This window comes from Mustela erminea, chromosome 3, assembly GCF_009829155.1.
Source record: "Mustela erminea isolate mMusErm1 chromosome 3, mMusErm1.Pri, whole genome shotgun sequence".
NCBI lineage: Eukaryota > Metazoa > Chordata > Mammalia > Carnivora > Mustelidae > Mustela > Mustela erminea.
Genome location: NC_045616.1, coordinates 33,072,229 through 33,088,488, shown reverse-complemented (window position 1 = coordinate 33,088,488; position 16,260 = coordinate 33,072,229). Strand labels below are relative to the sequence as shown.

At 38.8% G+C, this 16,260-nt stretch overlaps 1 pseudogene; it reads right to left on the bottom strand.

Annotated features, from left to right (window-relative positions):
- Nucleotides 1–460: 460 nt before the first annotated feature.
- LOC116587388 lies at nt 461–561 on the bottom strand (annotated as a pseudogene).
- Between the last annotated feature and the right edge of the window lie 15,699 nt (nt 562–16,260).

Sequence of the window (16,260 nt, the reverse complement as noted above, 5' to 3'; positions counted from 1 at the left end):
TTCCTATACAAATATACCTATGATAAAGTTTAATTTATAAATTAGGCATAATAAGGAATTAGCAGCCGTAAGTAATAATGAAATAGAATAGTTACAACAATATACTGTAATGAAAGTTGTGTGAATGTGCTTTCTCTCTCTCAAAATATTGGACTGTACTCCCCCTTAGGATGATGATGTGAGATGATAAAATGCCTACCTGAGGAAACAAGTGAGGTGAATGATGTAGGCATTGTGATGCAGTGTTAGGAGGCTATTGATCTGATGATTTGCCAGAAGAAGGATCACCTGCTTCCCGACCACAGGTGATTTTAGGTAACTGAAGCCACAGACAGTGAAACTGTGAATAAGGGAAGACTAATGTATTTTGTTTTCTCGTGTCTTATAATGTTTTCTTAATATCTTTTAGTTATTTTGAAATAGCAGGTCAAAGTTTTGTTTTTTGTTTTGTTTTGTTTTTCCAAGTATGGAATGCTTCACGAATGTGCATGTCAGCCTCGTGCAGGGGCCATGCTAATTTTCTCTGTATATTGTTCCAATTGTAGTATATCTGATGCTCAGCCTCACTTAGGGGAGCACAGTAGATCACAGTTTTGATCTGTATCATGGGCATGTCCTTCTGGCATAGGAACAAGTTATTCTACTTCTTTTTCTCTTTTTATAATAATTTTTGCATGGGATTTGAGCTTCATAGTTGCTAGTTACTTTTTTTTTTTTAAGATTTTATTTATTTATTTGACAGACAGAGAGCACAAGTAGGCAGAGAGGCAGGCAGAGAGAGAGGAGGAAGCAGGCTCCCTGCTGAGCAGAGAGCCCAATTCGGGGCTTGATCCCAGGACCCTGGGATCATGACCCAAGCCGAAGGCAGAGACTTTAACCCACTGAGCCATCCAGGTGCCCCGCTAGTTACTTTTATATAAATATGGCTTTCCTGGACATCTACACTAAGCAAGGCACGGGAAACCTTCTCTAACATCACAGAGTTCCCTTCTTAGTTCTTTTTGTATGGGGCTCAATAATAGGTTGGCTTGCTCCCTGAGCTTTTCTTGGTTCTATTGGCAAACCCCACGTCAGTCTGAATCTTCCCTTTTCTTCATCTCTGCTGTCTCTATCCTCCTCTATTTTAAATCCATTCTTCTTTGGAAGCATCGTGACTTTTCTGGACCTTTTCTACTTCCACAGCCATTACCAAAACAAGTTTGTCAGTTTTCTTGGAAAACCCTGTTAGAATTTATTTTCTATATTTTCATTTAAGTATTTAAAAATCCTATATATCTCAGGGCACCTGGCTGGCTGAGTTGGTGAAACGTGCAACTCTTGATAATAGTGTCCTGAGTTCAAGCCTCACGTTGGGTGGAAAGCCTATATAGTTAAACAAGCTGGGTCTCTTGTTCATTGCCGTGAGGAAACATATGCCATACGGGACTGTGGGTGTGTGGTCACTGAAGTCAATGAAGTGAGGGTAAACTTCCTAAAGGCCTTGAATGAGTGTTCTCGTGCAGCAGTGTAGGATATTAGAAATCCAGGATCAAGGTGTTGGTAGGTTTGGTTCTTCTTAGGTCTCTCTTCTTGGCTGGCAGGTGTTGACCTTGCCCTGCCCTCACATGGTGTGCTCTGTGTGCACATTTCCCCAGGCTTTTTTCAACTGCTGTTTCTCTGCTGTATCTCAGTCAGGCTGTTTGTTGTGCTGTCTCTTTAAGGATAGGGACTCTGTTTCCTCTCACTCTCTTGGCTCTCCCAGAGCCTGCTGAGTTTTAAAGATCCAGGTGGTAAGCCCTGCTAATTCTAAGAACTCACAGAATTATTCCCTTCTTATGTTCCAAGGCAAATGTTACAGGGATTTGTCTTTCCTATGTGAGTTCCCCATGCCTGGGCTCCTTGGTGTGAGGGTTGGTTCCTCTAAGCCTGAGGCATCCCTCCCTCCCATGGACAGTCCTGTGAGTCTCCTTGATTCCCCACTCTCCTCTGCCCTCCCAGTCCTCTTCACTGTGGTTTCCTCTCTACAGAACTGTGGAGAATCTGTTCTGCTAATCGTTGGGTCATTTGCTGAGTTATTTACACTGATTATACTGAGGTGGGTGTTATCATGTTGTATCTGTGGGATAAGGTGAGCCTGGGCTTCTCCTATTACGCCATTTTCCCCAAAAGTCTCTTAGTAAGTGTTTTATGTGCTTCAAATCTATGTGAATTATCACAACCCAGCTTCTAGTATAGGTCAGGAATGGAATGCATACTTGTTTCCCTGGGCTGAACCAGGATTTTAAAATCAAATTGGTCACTAAGATATAATAAACAGATTATTGTATATTTCTGGAACGCATCAATATTTTGACTACTTAAAAAAAGGTATCAGAAGACCTACCACTCATGAGTTAGCCTTCCCGCATAGCAATTGGCCAAAGCTGAGGAGTGTCACCCCATGTGAAGGGAATCTCTTCTCCTGTGTCTGAGTTCTTGTGATCCTATCATTTCTCTGAAAATGAGGGCGAGTTTCAGTTACCATTTATCATTGCACTGGCATTGATCTTTTCCTTCAAGTCAAGCTTTCTGTCTTTAGGCACATGTCTCCATCAGAGGTAGAAAAATGAAGAGGTAAAGAGGATGAAGGAAAAAAAAAAAAAAAGGGCACTGTTATTACTTCCTGGAAGTGTGAGTATCATAGATGACTCACCCATTTGCATCCTTGCTCATTCCCTGCAGATACTGGTTTGCAATCCCAGTTCTAAATCCTTCTGGATTTACGAACACCAGAACTGCCTTACTGATTCATCATTGTCTTCCCATAGAAGATGGCTGCTGCTGCTTGAGATTTTTTCCTGACTAAATCTTCCCCATTTTGTTGCAGTCTCACAAAGTATCAACTTCTACTTAAACAGTTCTTTCAGAACTTTTATCTAAATATTAAAATAAATATTTGTGTTCCTAGGAAAGCAGAGACATACTATGGAGCCGCTGATTACTTTTAAAGTCATCTACCATCTCAGTAACTTGGCACATTTCTATGAGCTGTTCTTTGGTGCAAACAATACAAACAAATGCTGGGTGATTTAATTAAAAGGGAATTTATTAGAAGGATATGGGATGGCACCATGGTCAGTGAGAGAACTGAAGAGAACCAGGCCCAGCAATGTGGAAATAGATACAGCTCAGAGAAGTTGGATGGCCAGAGTAAATGATGGTTTTATCAACATGCTGTTGATGATGAGTAAAATCTCCAAAAGGTTTTTGGGTTTCATTCTTCTACCCATTAACTCAAGATTCAAGTTCAGGTGTCCAGATGGCCCAGAGTGAATGACACTTGTTTCTAAGGTAGGGAGGTCAGTATACCTTGATTGACAGTCTCAACAAAACTACAAAGAGTGAAGGAGACATAATTTGATAAAAGGAAATCCAGATGACTGTGGCCAGAAGAAAAGGAGAATAGTGGCCAGAATACAACTTAATCCCACTACCAGGATCTGCTCACTGTAATCTAGCAAATGACTTTTAATGTCTTTAAATTATGTAATATTTTGGGTGCCTGGATGGCTCAGTGGGTTAAGCCATCGCCTTCAGCTCAGGTCATGATCTCAGGGTCCTGGGATCGAGTCCCCGTATCAGGCTCTCTGCTCAGCAGGGAGCCTGCTTCCCTCTCTCTGTCTCTCTCTCTGTGCCTGCCTCTCTGCCTACTTGTGATCTCTCTCTGTCAAATAAATAAATAAAATCTTTTTAAAAAATTATGTAATATTTCAATAGAAAAATAAGGTGATTCCATTTCTTCTTTTGGCACTTTCTCTACTTAAATTTATACTTGCGGTTTATTTTTCACAAAATTTCCCCAAATTGAATAAGCTTGAGGGCTCACATACCTATATCCCTCCTGAAAGAATTAAACACAGCATTCACAGTGCGTTTTTTAAATCGAGGAGAAATTAAGATAGATACAGGATAAATCCTACATGGGATCTGCTTCAGACACTTTTTTCTCCCACTCTATCATTTTTCACCTTCCCTTCTGCCACTTTCTCACTCTCTCTTTCCACTCAAGAAACAGAAGTAAAGGTAAGGGTAAGAGGTCATAACAAGACAGAGTAGGGTCAGAAAGCCAGGGAGAAGCCATGCTGGAGGCAAAGAATTAGGGTGGATATTAGAGAAAGAAAAACAACTTTGAGGTATACTACTATTATAAGTTAAGCCTCTAGCAAATTTAGATGTTGAAATTAAATTCATATATTCAATGTTACTGCATTTCATTTTTGAAACATAAAGAAGGCGAGATGGCAGAGGGGTGGGGGTGGGTGCGCAGTCCACAGGAAGTGTGGCAGAAAAGAAGGGTGGAAAGGGAAAGGTAAGGTTGTGGTCAAGGGGTAAAACAGAAAGGATATGGCATGCATGCAAAGTCCTACACCACCCCACACCCATCACTGTTTTGATCTTGTAACTAATTCTTCTCTGTCTCTCCTATCTCCCAGCTTAGAGGATTTGCTTAAAGTGATAGCCAAGCCCTGCTCACCATATTCCCCTCTCCCACACCTTCCCTCCTCACTCCCAGCCCACACCACACACAGCAGAAAAGCAGTTTAGAGATCTCTCATCACTCCCTCACAGGCCCATGCTGCACACTTGCTTACTGCTTTTTAAAGATTTTTGAATTATACTAAAAAATAGGAGTTCAGGGGCACCTGGGTGGCTCAGTGGGTTAAAGCCTCTGCCTTTCGGCTCAGGTCATGATCCCGGGGTTCGGGGATCGAGTCCCGCATCGGGCTCTCTGCTCGGCGGGGAGCCTGCTTCCTTTCCTCTCTCTCTGCCTCTCTACCTCCCTGTGATTTCTGTCTGTCAAAATAAATAAAATCTTTAAAAAAAAATAGGGGTTCATAGTATATACTAAATTCAACTCAGTTTTGAGCACATCAACCCAAATCCCTATCTGTTTCTATTGTAATTCTTCCCTCCAGCATAAATAATTCCTCTGCTTTTAACAAATCTGTGCAGCCGGTCTGCAGCTCATAAGCTTTAGATATTCTCTGATACCATTTTTTAAATCTCCTGAGCCATGAACGGTCCCTGGCAGCTCTCTGCCAAGGAATTGTTTTCACTTCTGACAATCTATGGCTCACTGAAGTTACATGGATCAAAGTAAGAATATGGGACATCCTCAGTTATCCCAGCAAATCCTGAGGGAAATGCGTGTTCTATCTTGAGGCACCACCATAGATTAGTGGGTTTTATCTAGCTGAAAATGATGGTAAAGAGGGCCTTACGCATTGGAAGAAAACTCCCAAATACATTCTGACCCTTCGATCTATTCATCAGCCTTATGGTAGTTTAAGTAGACTTTCCTAATTCTACACACAGTATAAGGGATTTATTACTTATAATATTCTCTGGAATTGAAATACCAAGAGTGGGCCTTCTCTATTTATACTAGGGGTGTGGACCCTTTCTGTAAGGAGTGAGGCTGACAGTACATGATTTTATAAGCATGAAATGCAATCAGTAGAGAATATGTCAAAAGCACAAAGTCAGTCTTCTTATTTTTCTTTGTATCAAAACGTCCTAGAATTTAAAGACATTAGGAGTCATCTGCTAGATTGTGGTGAACAGATCCTGTAGTGGGCTAGAAATATTCAGTTGCAGCTCGGGCCTATGAAGGAGTGATGAGAGATCTCTAAACTGCTTTTCTGCTGTGTGTGGTGTGGGCTGGGAGTGAGGAGGGAAGGTGTGGGAGAGGGGAATATGGTGAGCAGGGCTTGGCTATGACTTTAAGCAAATTCTCTAAGCTGGGAGATAGGAGAGGCAGAGAAGAATTAGTTACAAGATCAAAACAGTGATGGGTGTGGGGTGGTGTAGGACTTTGCATGCATGCCATATCCTTTCTGTTTTACCCCTTGACCACAACCTTACCTTTCCCTTTCCACCCTTCTTTTCTGCCACACTCCCTGTGGACTGCGCACCCACCCCCACCCCTCTGCCATCTCGCCTTCTTTATGTTTCAAAAATGAAATGCAGTAACATTGAATATATGAATTTAATTTCAACATCTAAATTTGCTAGAGGCTTAACTTATAATAGTAGTATACCTCAAGGTTGTTTTTCTTTCTCTAATATCCACCCTAATTCTTTGCCTCCAGCATGGCTTCTCCCTGGCTTTCTGACCCTACTCTGTCTTGTTATGACCTCTTACCCTTACCTTTACTTCTGTTTCTTGAGTGGAAAGAGAGAGTGAGAAAGTGGTAGAAGGGAAGGTGAAAAATGATAGAGTGGGAGAAAAAAGTGTCTGAAGCGGATCCCATGTAGGATTTATCCTGTGTCTATCTTAATGTCTCCTCGATTAAAAAAAATGCACTGTGGAGCACCTGGCTGGCTCAGTCAGTAGAGCATATAACTCTTGATCTTGGAGTCCTGAGTTTGAGCCTTATCTTGGGGGTAGAGATTACTTAAACATTTTCTTTTAAGTAGACTCCACACCCAGTAATGAAGCTCAATGGAGGACATCAACTTAGAACTCAGATCGACCTGAGCTGAGATCAATAGTCTGATGCTTTAACTGACTGAGCCACCCAGGAACCCCTAACTTTTTTTTCTTAATTGTACTGTGGGGACATCTGTGTGGCTTAATTGGTTAAGCATCTGCCTTTGGTTCAGGTCATTGTTCTAGGGTCTTTGGATTGAGTCCTGAATCAGGCTTCTTGCTCATTGGGGAGCCAACTTCTCCTTCTGCCTACCATTCTCTTTGCTTGCTCTCTCTCTCTCTCTCTCTCTGTCTCTCTAACAAATAAATAAAAGCTTTTAAAAAATTGTACTGTGAATCAACTGTTTTAATTCCTTCAATAGAGATGTAGGTATTTGAGCCCTAAATCTTACTCAATTTGGGGGAAATTTTGTGAAAAGTAATATGTAACTATGAATACAACCTTGATTTCAAAGGTGAATATTATCTGGCTTCTGATTCTAGTTTATACAGAGAATAACCAAAGAATATTTCTGAATCATAGTAAGAGCAAAGTCAACAAAACAGATTGAGTAAACATCATTTCTTAACAGGATAATGAAGAAGAGTAGATATATAAAGGCCAGATAAACTGGTTTCCAGAGAAGAGCGCATGCTGCCTAGTTGAACAGAGGACCAGAGCAGCTTCTTTACCTGAGGGATAGTTGTTGGTCTGGATATGGATGGATGGAGAGGTAGGTCTGTTAGTGAAGAGACTCTACAGGGCAAAAAGAAAACGGCTGATTTTTCCATGATACTGAAATGGCAGGAGATGTTTAAATCTGGAAGTGTCCAAAGAAAGAACAAATTGCTCAAATAAGTTTCCCTTTCTGGATATTACTAAGAAATCAGCCATAGAAGAGGGGTTGAGAAGCCAAGAAGCTGAGGGGTATCACATGTTCTTGTGTTCCTTGGATTCCAGAGCACTGCCAAAGTTGAATTCAAAGGTATGCCCTTCAACAGATGAATTTGTGTGGTCCATATACACAATGGCATATTACTCAGCCATCGGAAAGGATGAATACCCAACTTTTGCATCAACATGGATGCAACTGGAGGAGATTATACTAAGTGAAATAAGTCAAACAGAGAAAGTAAATTATCATATGGTTTCACTTATTTGTAGAACATAAGGAATAGCATGGAGGACATTAGGAGAAAGAAGGGGAAAATGAAGGTAGAGTAAACTGAGTGAGAGAGGAACCAGAGAGACTATGGACTCTGGGAAACAAACTGAGGCTTTTAGAAGGGGGGGTTGGGAGGATGGGTGAGACAGGTGTTGGGTATTAAGGAGGGCATGTATTGCATGGAGCACTTAGGGTTCTATGCAGACAAAGAAGAATAGAACACTACATCAGAAACTAATGATATACTGTATAGTGACTAACATAACATAATTAAAAAAAAAAAGGCAAAACGAAAATGTCTTAAACTGAATCCCAGCCTTCTTGCAGTTGAAATATGGGCAAGATTAAAAAGGCAGTGGAGGGTTGCTGGGGGGAGGGGGTTTGGGAGAAGGGGGTGGGATTATGGACATTGGGGAGGGTATGGGCTTTGGTGAGTGCTGTGAAGTGTGTAAACCTGGTGATTCACAGACCTGTACCCCTGGGGATAAAAATATATGTTTATAAAAAATAAAAAATTAATTTAAATAAAAAAAAATATATATCATTAAAAAAAAAAAAGGCAGTGGTGATACAGGAGAAGGGGGACAAGGCTGATCACAGGTGATCTCAGTAACTAAAGCTGTGATATAGTTACAGTTTAGTTTGACTCTATATAGATTCTTAATGCCAGCACCATTACCTTAACTGGCAAAGAGGGATAATGACTTGCATTCTCTGGCAAAGAAGCAAAATTATTTAAAAATTTTATATTGCTTCTGGGTGCCTGGGTGTCTAAGTGGGTTAAAGCCTCTGCCTTCAGCTCAGGTCATAATCCCAGGATCCTGGGATCGAGCCCCACATCAGGCTTTCCATTCAGCAGGGAGCCTGCTTCCCCTTCTCTTTCTCTGCCTACTTGTGATCTCTGTCTGTCAAATAAATAAAAAAATATTTTAAAAAATTTTATATTGCCTTTTATATATAATATTCAGAATACATAAAATATCATATGTGATGAAATGGGAAAATAGGTCTCATTACCAAGAGGAAAAAGTCAATGTAAACAGAATTAGAAGTGCCTCAGATACTAGAATTAGCAGCTTCAGAATTTACCGTAACTATGAAAAAGAAGGAATTTATGGGAAAAAATCAATTAAATGGTTAAAAAGATAAAATACTTTGGGAGATGTGGAAATTCTGAAGTAAAAGAAAATCAAATTTGATTTCTAAAATTAAATTTTTAAATATTCAAAACAAAATTTCATTTCATAACTATTAATACAAATTGGACAGTGTAGCATAAAGATCTTCAGTAGAAAATTTCTAACTGATGGGCATAGGGGGCAAAAGGTAGGAGAAAAATAAACAGGGCATCTGTAACTTCTGGGAATTAACAAACTATCTAAAATGTGTATATTTGGAGTCCCAGAAAGGGGGTGGGGAGAATGAGACAGAGAACATGTTTTACAAACAATGACCAAAATTTTTTCAACCTTAACAAAAAATATCAATATGTAGATTATAAAGTTTAACAAACTCCAAGTAACAAACCTTAAGTCGAATAAAGAAAACCTCACCTAGGGATACATAGTCAAGTTGCTGAAAGCCAAAAAGAAAGAAAATACTTTTAAAGTGGCCAGAGGATAAAAAGATACATTATATACAAAAGGAGTAACTGTAAGAATGATAGCTACTTCTCATCAGACGCCCGGCAAGCCAGAAGATGGCAGAATGACTGATGGATCCAACTCTTGGTGAAGATGTGGAGCAAACAGAATTCTCACGCATTGCTGGAGTAGCTGTAAAATAATATACCAGCTGTGGAAGAAACTTGAGTTGTTCTTATATAGTCCAACTTTTTTTTTTTTAAGATTTTATTTATTTATTTGTCAGAGATAGAGGGAGAGAGAACGAGTGAGCACATGCAGACAGAGAGGCAGGTAGAGGCAGAGGGAAAAGCAGGCCCCCTGCCGAGCAAGGAGCCCGATGTGGGACTCGATCCCAGGGTGCTGGGATCATGACCTGAGCCGAAGGCAGCTGCTTAACCAACTGAGCCACCCAGGCGTCCCTATAGTCCAACTTTTATGATCCATGACCTAAGCATTATACTTTTAGTTCTCTACCTGGAGAAACGGAAATATCTGTCTACAGAATGTCTCATATGAGTGTGCTTGTTGTTAAAACTGGAAGCATTAATGAACAGGGGGATGGATAAATAAACTTTGATATAGCCATACAACATGGAGAGCAGAAACATGAAAAGCTGAGCCATTTAAGTAACTCCCATGAAGCCTGCTGAACCTCAGCTGACCTTCAGACACAGGCATGATAATAATGAGTTGTGTTAAACCACCCCGTTTGGTTTAAGCACTAGGACAGTGTTATGGAACATTATTGTAGCGATAGCTAACCAAGAAACTCAGAAACAAGACGTTATGCAGCTTTTTCTACTTACTAGTATGTTGCTTTTAAGGTCCATAATTCACTTTGCTGTTTTGCAAACAAACAGGGAATTGTAGTTATTCTTCCAATAATGAACGTTTGTTTCACTAACATCAAATTTATACCCTGCTGTTCTGTTTCTGTGACTTCCTGCCTGCAAGCTAACTTTTGTTTCAGTGCCAAACTATAGTAGAACCTTTCGGAAGACATTTTAGGTAACATTGCTGCACAATTTGTACAGAGTCAACAATGTACATAGTCCAAGTGAAGTGAGGTTTGTAGTGAACCACCAGGCACTGAGAATTGTGTCACAACTGTAGTTTGGTTGACAGCAATTGTAAAGGGCCATCAGTTGTAAGAAACATTTCAATTTTAAGATCCTAGAATGGGAATTGAATGTACTACTTAGAATCAATGGAAAATGACACATCCCTGGTCACTTTATTTGCAGCCAGATATGCTATTGCTGCATCTGGATTTATCTTTCTGGAAGAGGTTCATTGTTTTCAAAATGCCTGATTTCAAGAAAGGATTTAGAACTTTCTGTGTCACTCCTGTGACTCTATCTGTTGAATATCTTTTAGCCCCAGCTATATATTTTTCTCTCCAAAATGTAGCATGTTTCAGAATTTCCTTCTTTCTTAATACTAATATCCTTCCATTCTGTGTATAAAACACTATTTATCTATTCATCCATTAATGGACATATGGGTAACTTCTACCTTTTGGCTGTTGTAAATACTGCTGCCATGAACATGGGGTGCCCCATCCCTTTGAGTACTATAATGTTTAAGTGATGAACACAGTAGGGGGGAGAAGGAGGAGAGAATAAAATTTCCAATCTGCATTCATCAAATATTTCAAAATATTATTCCTGTTACCATCTTGTAGCATCTCCTTAATGCTTTGATCTCAGGGACACAAATAAGTTGTCAAACAAATCAACTCAGTTTTCAAGGATATTAATGTGTATGTGAGAATAACTAGTATTTATCAATTCTTTCCACAGAGGAATATTATTTTAACATTAAAAAAACAAGTCAGTAGAAGAACTAACTACATTTGATGCTGGAGACATTGTTTTATCCTCCTTCTTATAGTAGGAAATGATTGGGAATTCAACTCCAAGCAATCCTGTCTCTTGAAAATATTGTTAGAGGAAAGCTACTGCCAAATCCAATCAAACCTATTTTCCTTACCATTGAAATGGCAGCTATAAAGTGAATGAAAGCCACTGAAACACCTACATGCACAAATTATGAGCTCTGTAGTGCCTCTCTTGCAAATTATGCCTCTCTGCTTGAGCTGAAGCAATCACAGCCATTGATAGGATCAATATATGCCTTTCTTATTGAGAAAAAAAGATAAAGTACTCACTCTTCCTTTTTTTTTTTTTGAATAGAGCAACAATAACACAAAGAGCATCCTTCTGCAGCAAAGATGTATTTTTATTTATAACTTAACTTTTTCCAACCCAATTTTAAGGCAGTTGAGGCAATTTAAGTTTTGTTATTTGGTTTTACTTTTATCAAGTTAGTTTCATACATCTCATAAGTTTCCAGATGTTTCCAGTGTAAAAATACTTAGATCCATCCTCATTGTATAGTGTAACTTACCCAAAGCATAGGGTTTAAGTTGAAATCTTTTCAGCTCCTAAATCACCATTTTATAATTTAAGTTCTGAGTTAAATATATTAAAACTTTAGTGAATTAAATAACAACTTCAAATGAGAAATCATATTTTTTAACATAAATTTCACAGTATTACAGATAAGGCTAAAGTTGTTGGTTTCATTGTCCCCCTACAGTAATTTCCCACCACTCAGTAAAATTAACCTCAACCGTGGCTTTCATAGTTCTACATGATATGGCCCAAATTTACTTTTTTTTTTCCATTTTATTTTATTCTATTTCTTTTCAGTGTTCCAAAGTTCATTGCTTACGTACCACATCCAGTGCTCCAAGCAATACATGCCCTCCATAATACCCACCACCAGGCTTTCCCAACCCCCCCCCCCACCCCTCAGTTTGTTTCTCCAACTCCACAGTCTCTCATGGTTTGTCTCCCCCTCCAATTTCCCCCAACTCACTTCTCCTCTCCATCTCCCAATGTCCTCCATGTTATTCCTTATGCTCCACAAATAAGTGAAACCATATGATACTTGACTCTCTCTGCTTGGCTTATTTCACTCAGCATAATCTCTTCCAGTCCCGTCCATGTTGCTACAAAAGTTGGGTATTCATCCTTTCTGATGGTGGCATAATACTCCATTGTATATATGAACCATATCTTCTTTATTCATTCATCTGTTGAAGGGCATCTTGGTTCTTTCCACAGTTTGGTGACTGTGGCCATTGCTGCTATGAACATTGGTGTCAGATGGCCCTTCTTTGTTCTACATCTGTATCTTTGGGGTAAATACCCAGGAGTGCAATTGCAGGGTCATAGGGTAGCTCTATTTTTAATTTTTAAAGGAATCTCCACACTGTTTTCCAAAGTGGCTATGCCAATTTGCATTCCCACCAACAGTGTAAGAGGATTCCCCTTTTTCCACATCCTCTCCAACACTTGTTATTTACAGTCTTGTAAATCTTGCCATTCTAACTGGTGTAAGATAGTATCTCAATGTGGTTTTGATTTGAATCACCCTGATTGCTAATGATGATGAACATTTTTTTCATGTGTCTGTTAGCCATTTGTATGTCTTTGGAGAAGTGTCTGTTCATGTCTTCTGCCCATTTTTTTGATGTGATTATCTGTTTTGTGTGTGTTGAGTTTGAGGAGTTCTTTATAAATCTTGAATATCAGCCCTTTGTCTGTAGTGTCATTTGCAAACCTCTTCTCCCATTCTGTGGGTTGCCTCTTTGTTTTGTTGACTATTTCCTTTGCTGTGAAGAAGCTTTTGATCTTGATGAAGTCCCAAAAGTTCATTTTCGCTTTTGTTTCCTTTGCCTTTGGAGACATATCTTGAAAGAAGTGGCTCTGGCCGATGTTGAATAGGTTACTGCTTATGTTCTCCTCTAGGATTTTGATAGATTCCTGCCTCATGTTGAGGTCTTTTATCCATTTCGAATTTATCTTTGTGTATGGTGTAAGAGAATGGTCGAGTTTTGTTCTTCTACACATAGCTGTCCAATTTTCCCAGTACCATTTGTTGAAGAGACTTTTTTCCACTGTATATTTTTTCCTGTTTTGTTTAAGATTATTTGACCACAGAATTGAGGGTCCATATCTGGACCCTCCACTTTGTTCCACTGGTCTATGTGTCTATTTCTGTGCCAGTACCATGCTATCTTGGTGATCACAGCTTTGTAGTAAAGCTTAAAATCAGGCAATGTGATGCCTCCAGTTTTGTTTTTCTTTTTCAACATTTCCTTAGCATTAACTAGCATTCCTTAACATTCGGGGTCTCTTCTGGTTCAATACAAATTATGGGATTTTTTGTTCCAGCTCTTTGAAAAATGCTGGTGGAATTTTGATTATAATGGCATTGAAAGTATAGATTGCTCTAGGCAGTATAGACATTTTAACAGTATTTATTCTTCCAATCCATGAGCATAGAATGCTTTTCGAACTTTTTGTGTCTTCTTCAATTTCTTTCTTTATTTTTTTCTCCCAAACTGATACAAAATACTTATTTCAATTTCTTTCATGAGTGTTCTGTAGTCCCTCGAGGACAGATCCTTTACCTGTTTGGTTAGGTTTATTCCCAGGTATCTTATGGTTCTCGGTGCTGGGATGCAAGGGTATTTCGACATTCTCAAATCAATCAAGTGTGATAGAACGAATCAATAAGAAAAGAGAGAAGAACCACATGGTCTTCTCAATTGTTGCAGAAAAAGCATTTGACAAGATACAGCATCTGTTCCTGATTAAAATGATTCAAAAGTATAGGGATAGAGGGAACATTCCTCGACTTTGAAAAGTCTTTCTATGAAAAACTCATAGTGAATATCATCTGCAATAGGAAAAGCTGACAGCCTTCCCTTTGAGATCAGGAACATGACAAGGATGCCCACTCTCACACTGTTATTTAACATAGTACTAGAAGCCCTAGCAACAGCAATCAGACAACAAAAAGAAATAAAAGATGTTCAGATTGGCAGTAACGAAGTCAAACTCTGTCTCTTTGCAGATGACATGATACTTTATATGAAAAACGCAAAAAACTCCACTCCCCAAACTTCTAGAACTCATACAGCAATTCAGTAATGTGGCAGGATACAAATCAATGCACAGAAATAAGTTGCTTTCTTATACACTAACAATGAAAATACAGAAAGGGAAATGAGAAAATTGATTCCATTTACTATAACACCAAGAACTGTAAGATACCTGAGCCCAAATTTACTTATAACTTCATCTCCTGGATTCCTGTCTCACATTGAGGTCTTTTATCCATTTTGAGTTTATCTTTGTATATGGTGTAAGAGAATGGTCCAGTTTCATTCTTCTACATATAGCTGCCCAGTTTTTCCAGCACCATTTATTGAAGAGACTGTTTTTTTTCCACTCTGTATTTTTTCCTGTTTTGTCGAAGATTATTTGACCATAGATTTGAGGGTCCATATCTGGGTTCTCTACTTTGTTCCACTGGTCTATGTGTCTGTTTTTATGCCAGTACCATGCTGTCTTGGTGATCAAAGCTTTGTAATAAAGCTTGAAATCAGGTAACGTGATGCCCCCCCATTTTATTTTTGTTTTTCAACATTTCCTTAGCGATTCGGGGTCTCTTCTGATTCCATACAAATTTTTGGATTATTTGCTCCAGCTCTTTGAAGAATATCGGTGGAATTTTGATCAGAATAGCATTAAAAGTATAGATTGCTCTAGGCAGTATAGACATTTTAACAATGTTTATTCTTCCGATCCAAGAACATGGAATGGTCTTCCATCTTTTTGTGTCTTCTTCAATTTCTTTCATGAGTGTTCTGTAGTTCCTCGAGTACAGATCCTTTACCTCTTTGGTTAGGTTTATTCCCAGGTATCTTATGGTTCTTGGTGCTATAGTAAATGGAATCGATTCTCTAATTTCTCTAATTTCCCTTTCTGTATTTTCATTATTAGTGTATAAGAAAGCCACTGATTTCTGTACATTGACTTTGTATCCTGCCACATTGCTGAATTGTTGTATGAGATCTATTAGTTTGGGGGTGGAGTCTTTTGGGTTTTCCATATAAAGAATCATGTCATCTGCAAAGAGAGAGAGTTTGACTTCTTCATGGCCAAGTTGGATACCTTTTATTTCTCTTTGTTGACTGATTGCTGTCGCTAGGACTTCTAATACTATGTTGAACAAGAGTGTTGAGAGTGGGCATCCTTGTCGTGTTCCTGATCTCAACAGGAAGGCTGCAAGCTTTTTCCCATTGAGGATGATATTTGCTGTGGGTCTTTCATAGATAGATTTGATGAAGTTCAGGAATGTTCCCTCTATCCCTATACTTTGAAGTGTTTTAATCAGGAATGGATGCTGGATTTTGTCGAATGCTTTTTCTGCATCAATTGAGAGGACCACATGGTTTTTCTCTCTTCTCTTATTAATTTGTTCTATCATCTCCTTCCTATGCCTGTGGGGCCTATTCTTCTCTAGCTGTAGTGGATTTCTTGCTTTTCTTTGAACATACAAACTCATTCCTATCACATCAGGATAGGCTGGGTTATTCTGCAGTAAGGTGTTAACTCAAAAATCTAAAGCTCTTAAAACCAAACATTTTGTCTTCTTGGGCCCACCATTTTTATTAAATGATATAAAGGTGAAATAAGACTCAATATCTTGACCACTTTTAATTATGGTTCTGAAAGGGGAAAAAAAGAAACATGTAAGTTTTCCAGCCAACAAGTAAAATGCTTCAGTACAGAAGTGACACACACTATTTCTTTTCACAATTTATTGTCCAGAATTTGCCATATGACCCATCACAATGCAAAAGGGCCAGAAAGTACATTGCTATCATGTGCCTGGAAGGGAGGAAAAGAAGAAATATTTAGCAAAAAGCATGGATTAAACTACTGCAGGCATTTTTTACTTGCTGTTAAAGCTGACTGGAATGTTCTTCCCCAGCAAATCAGATAGCTCATTCTCTTTCTTCCAATTTTGCCAAAATCCTTACAAAGTTTATCTATAATAACCCCATCTAAAATGCACTTTCCTTCATTACTCTCTCCTTACCTGCTTTTATTGTTGTCTTCACTTACCCCATCCGAAATTATATATTTTTATTACTTCTTTTATACACATAAACATA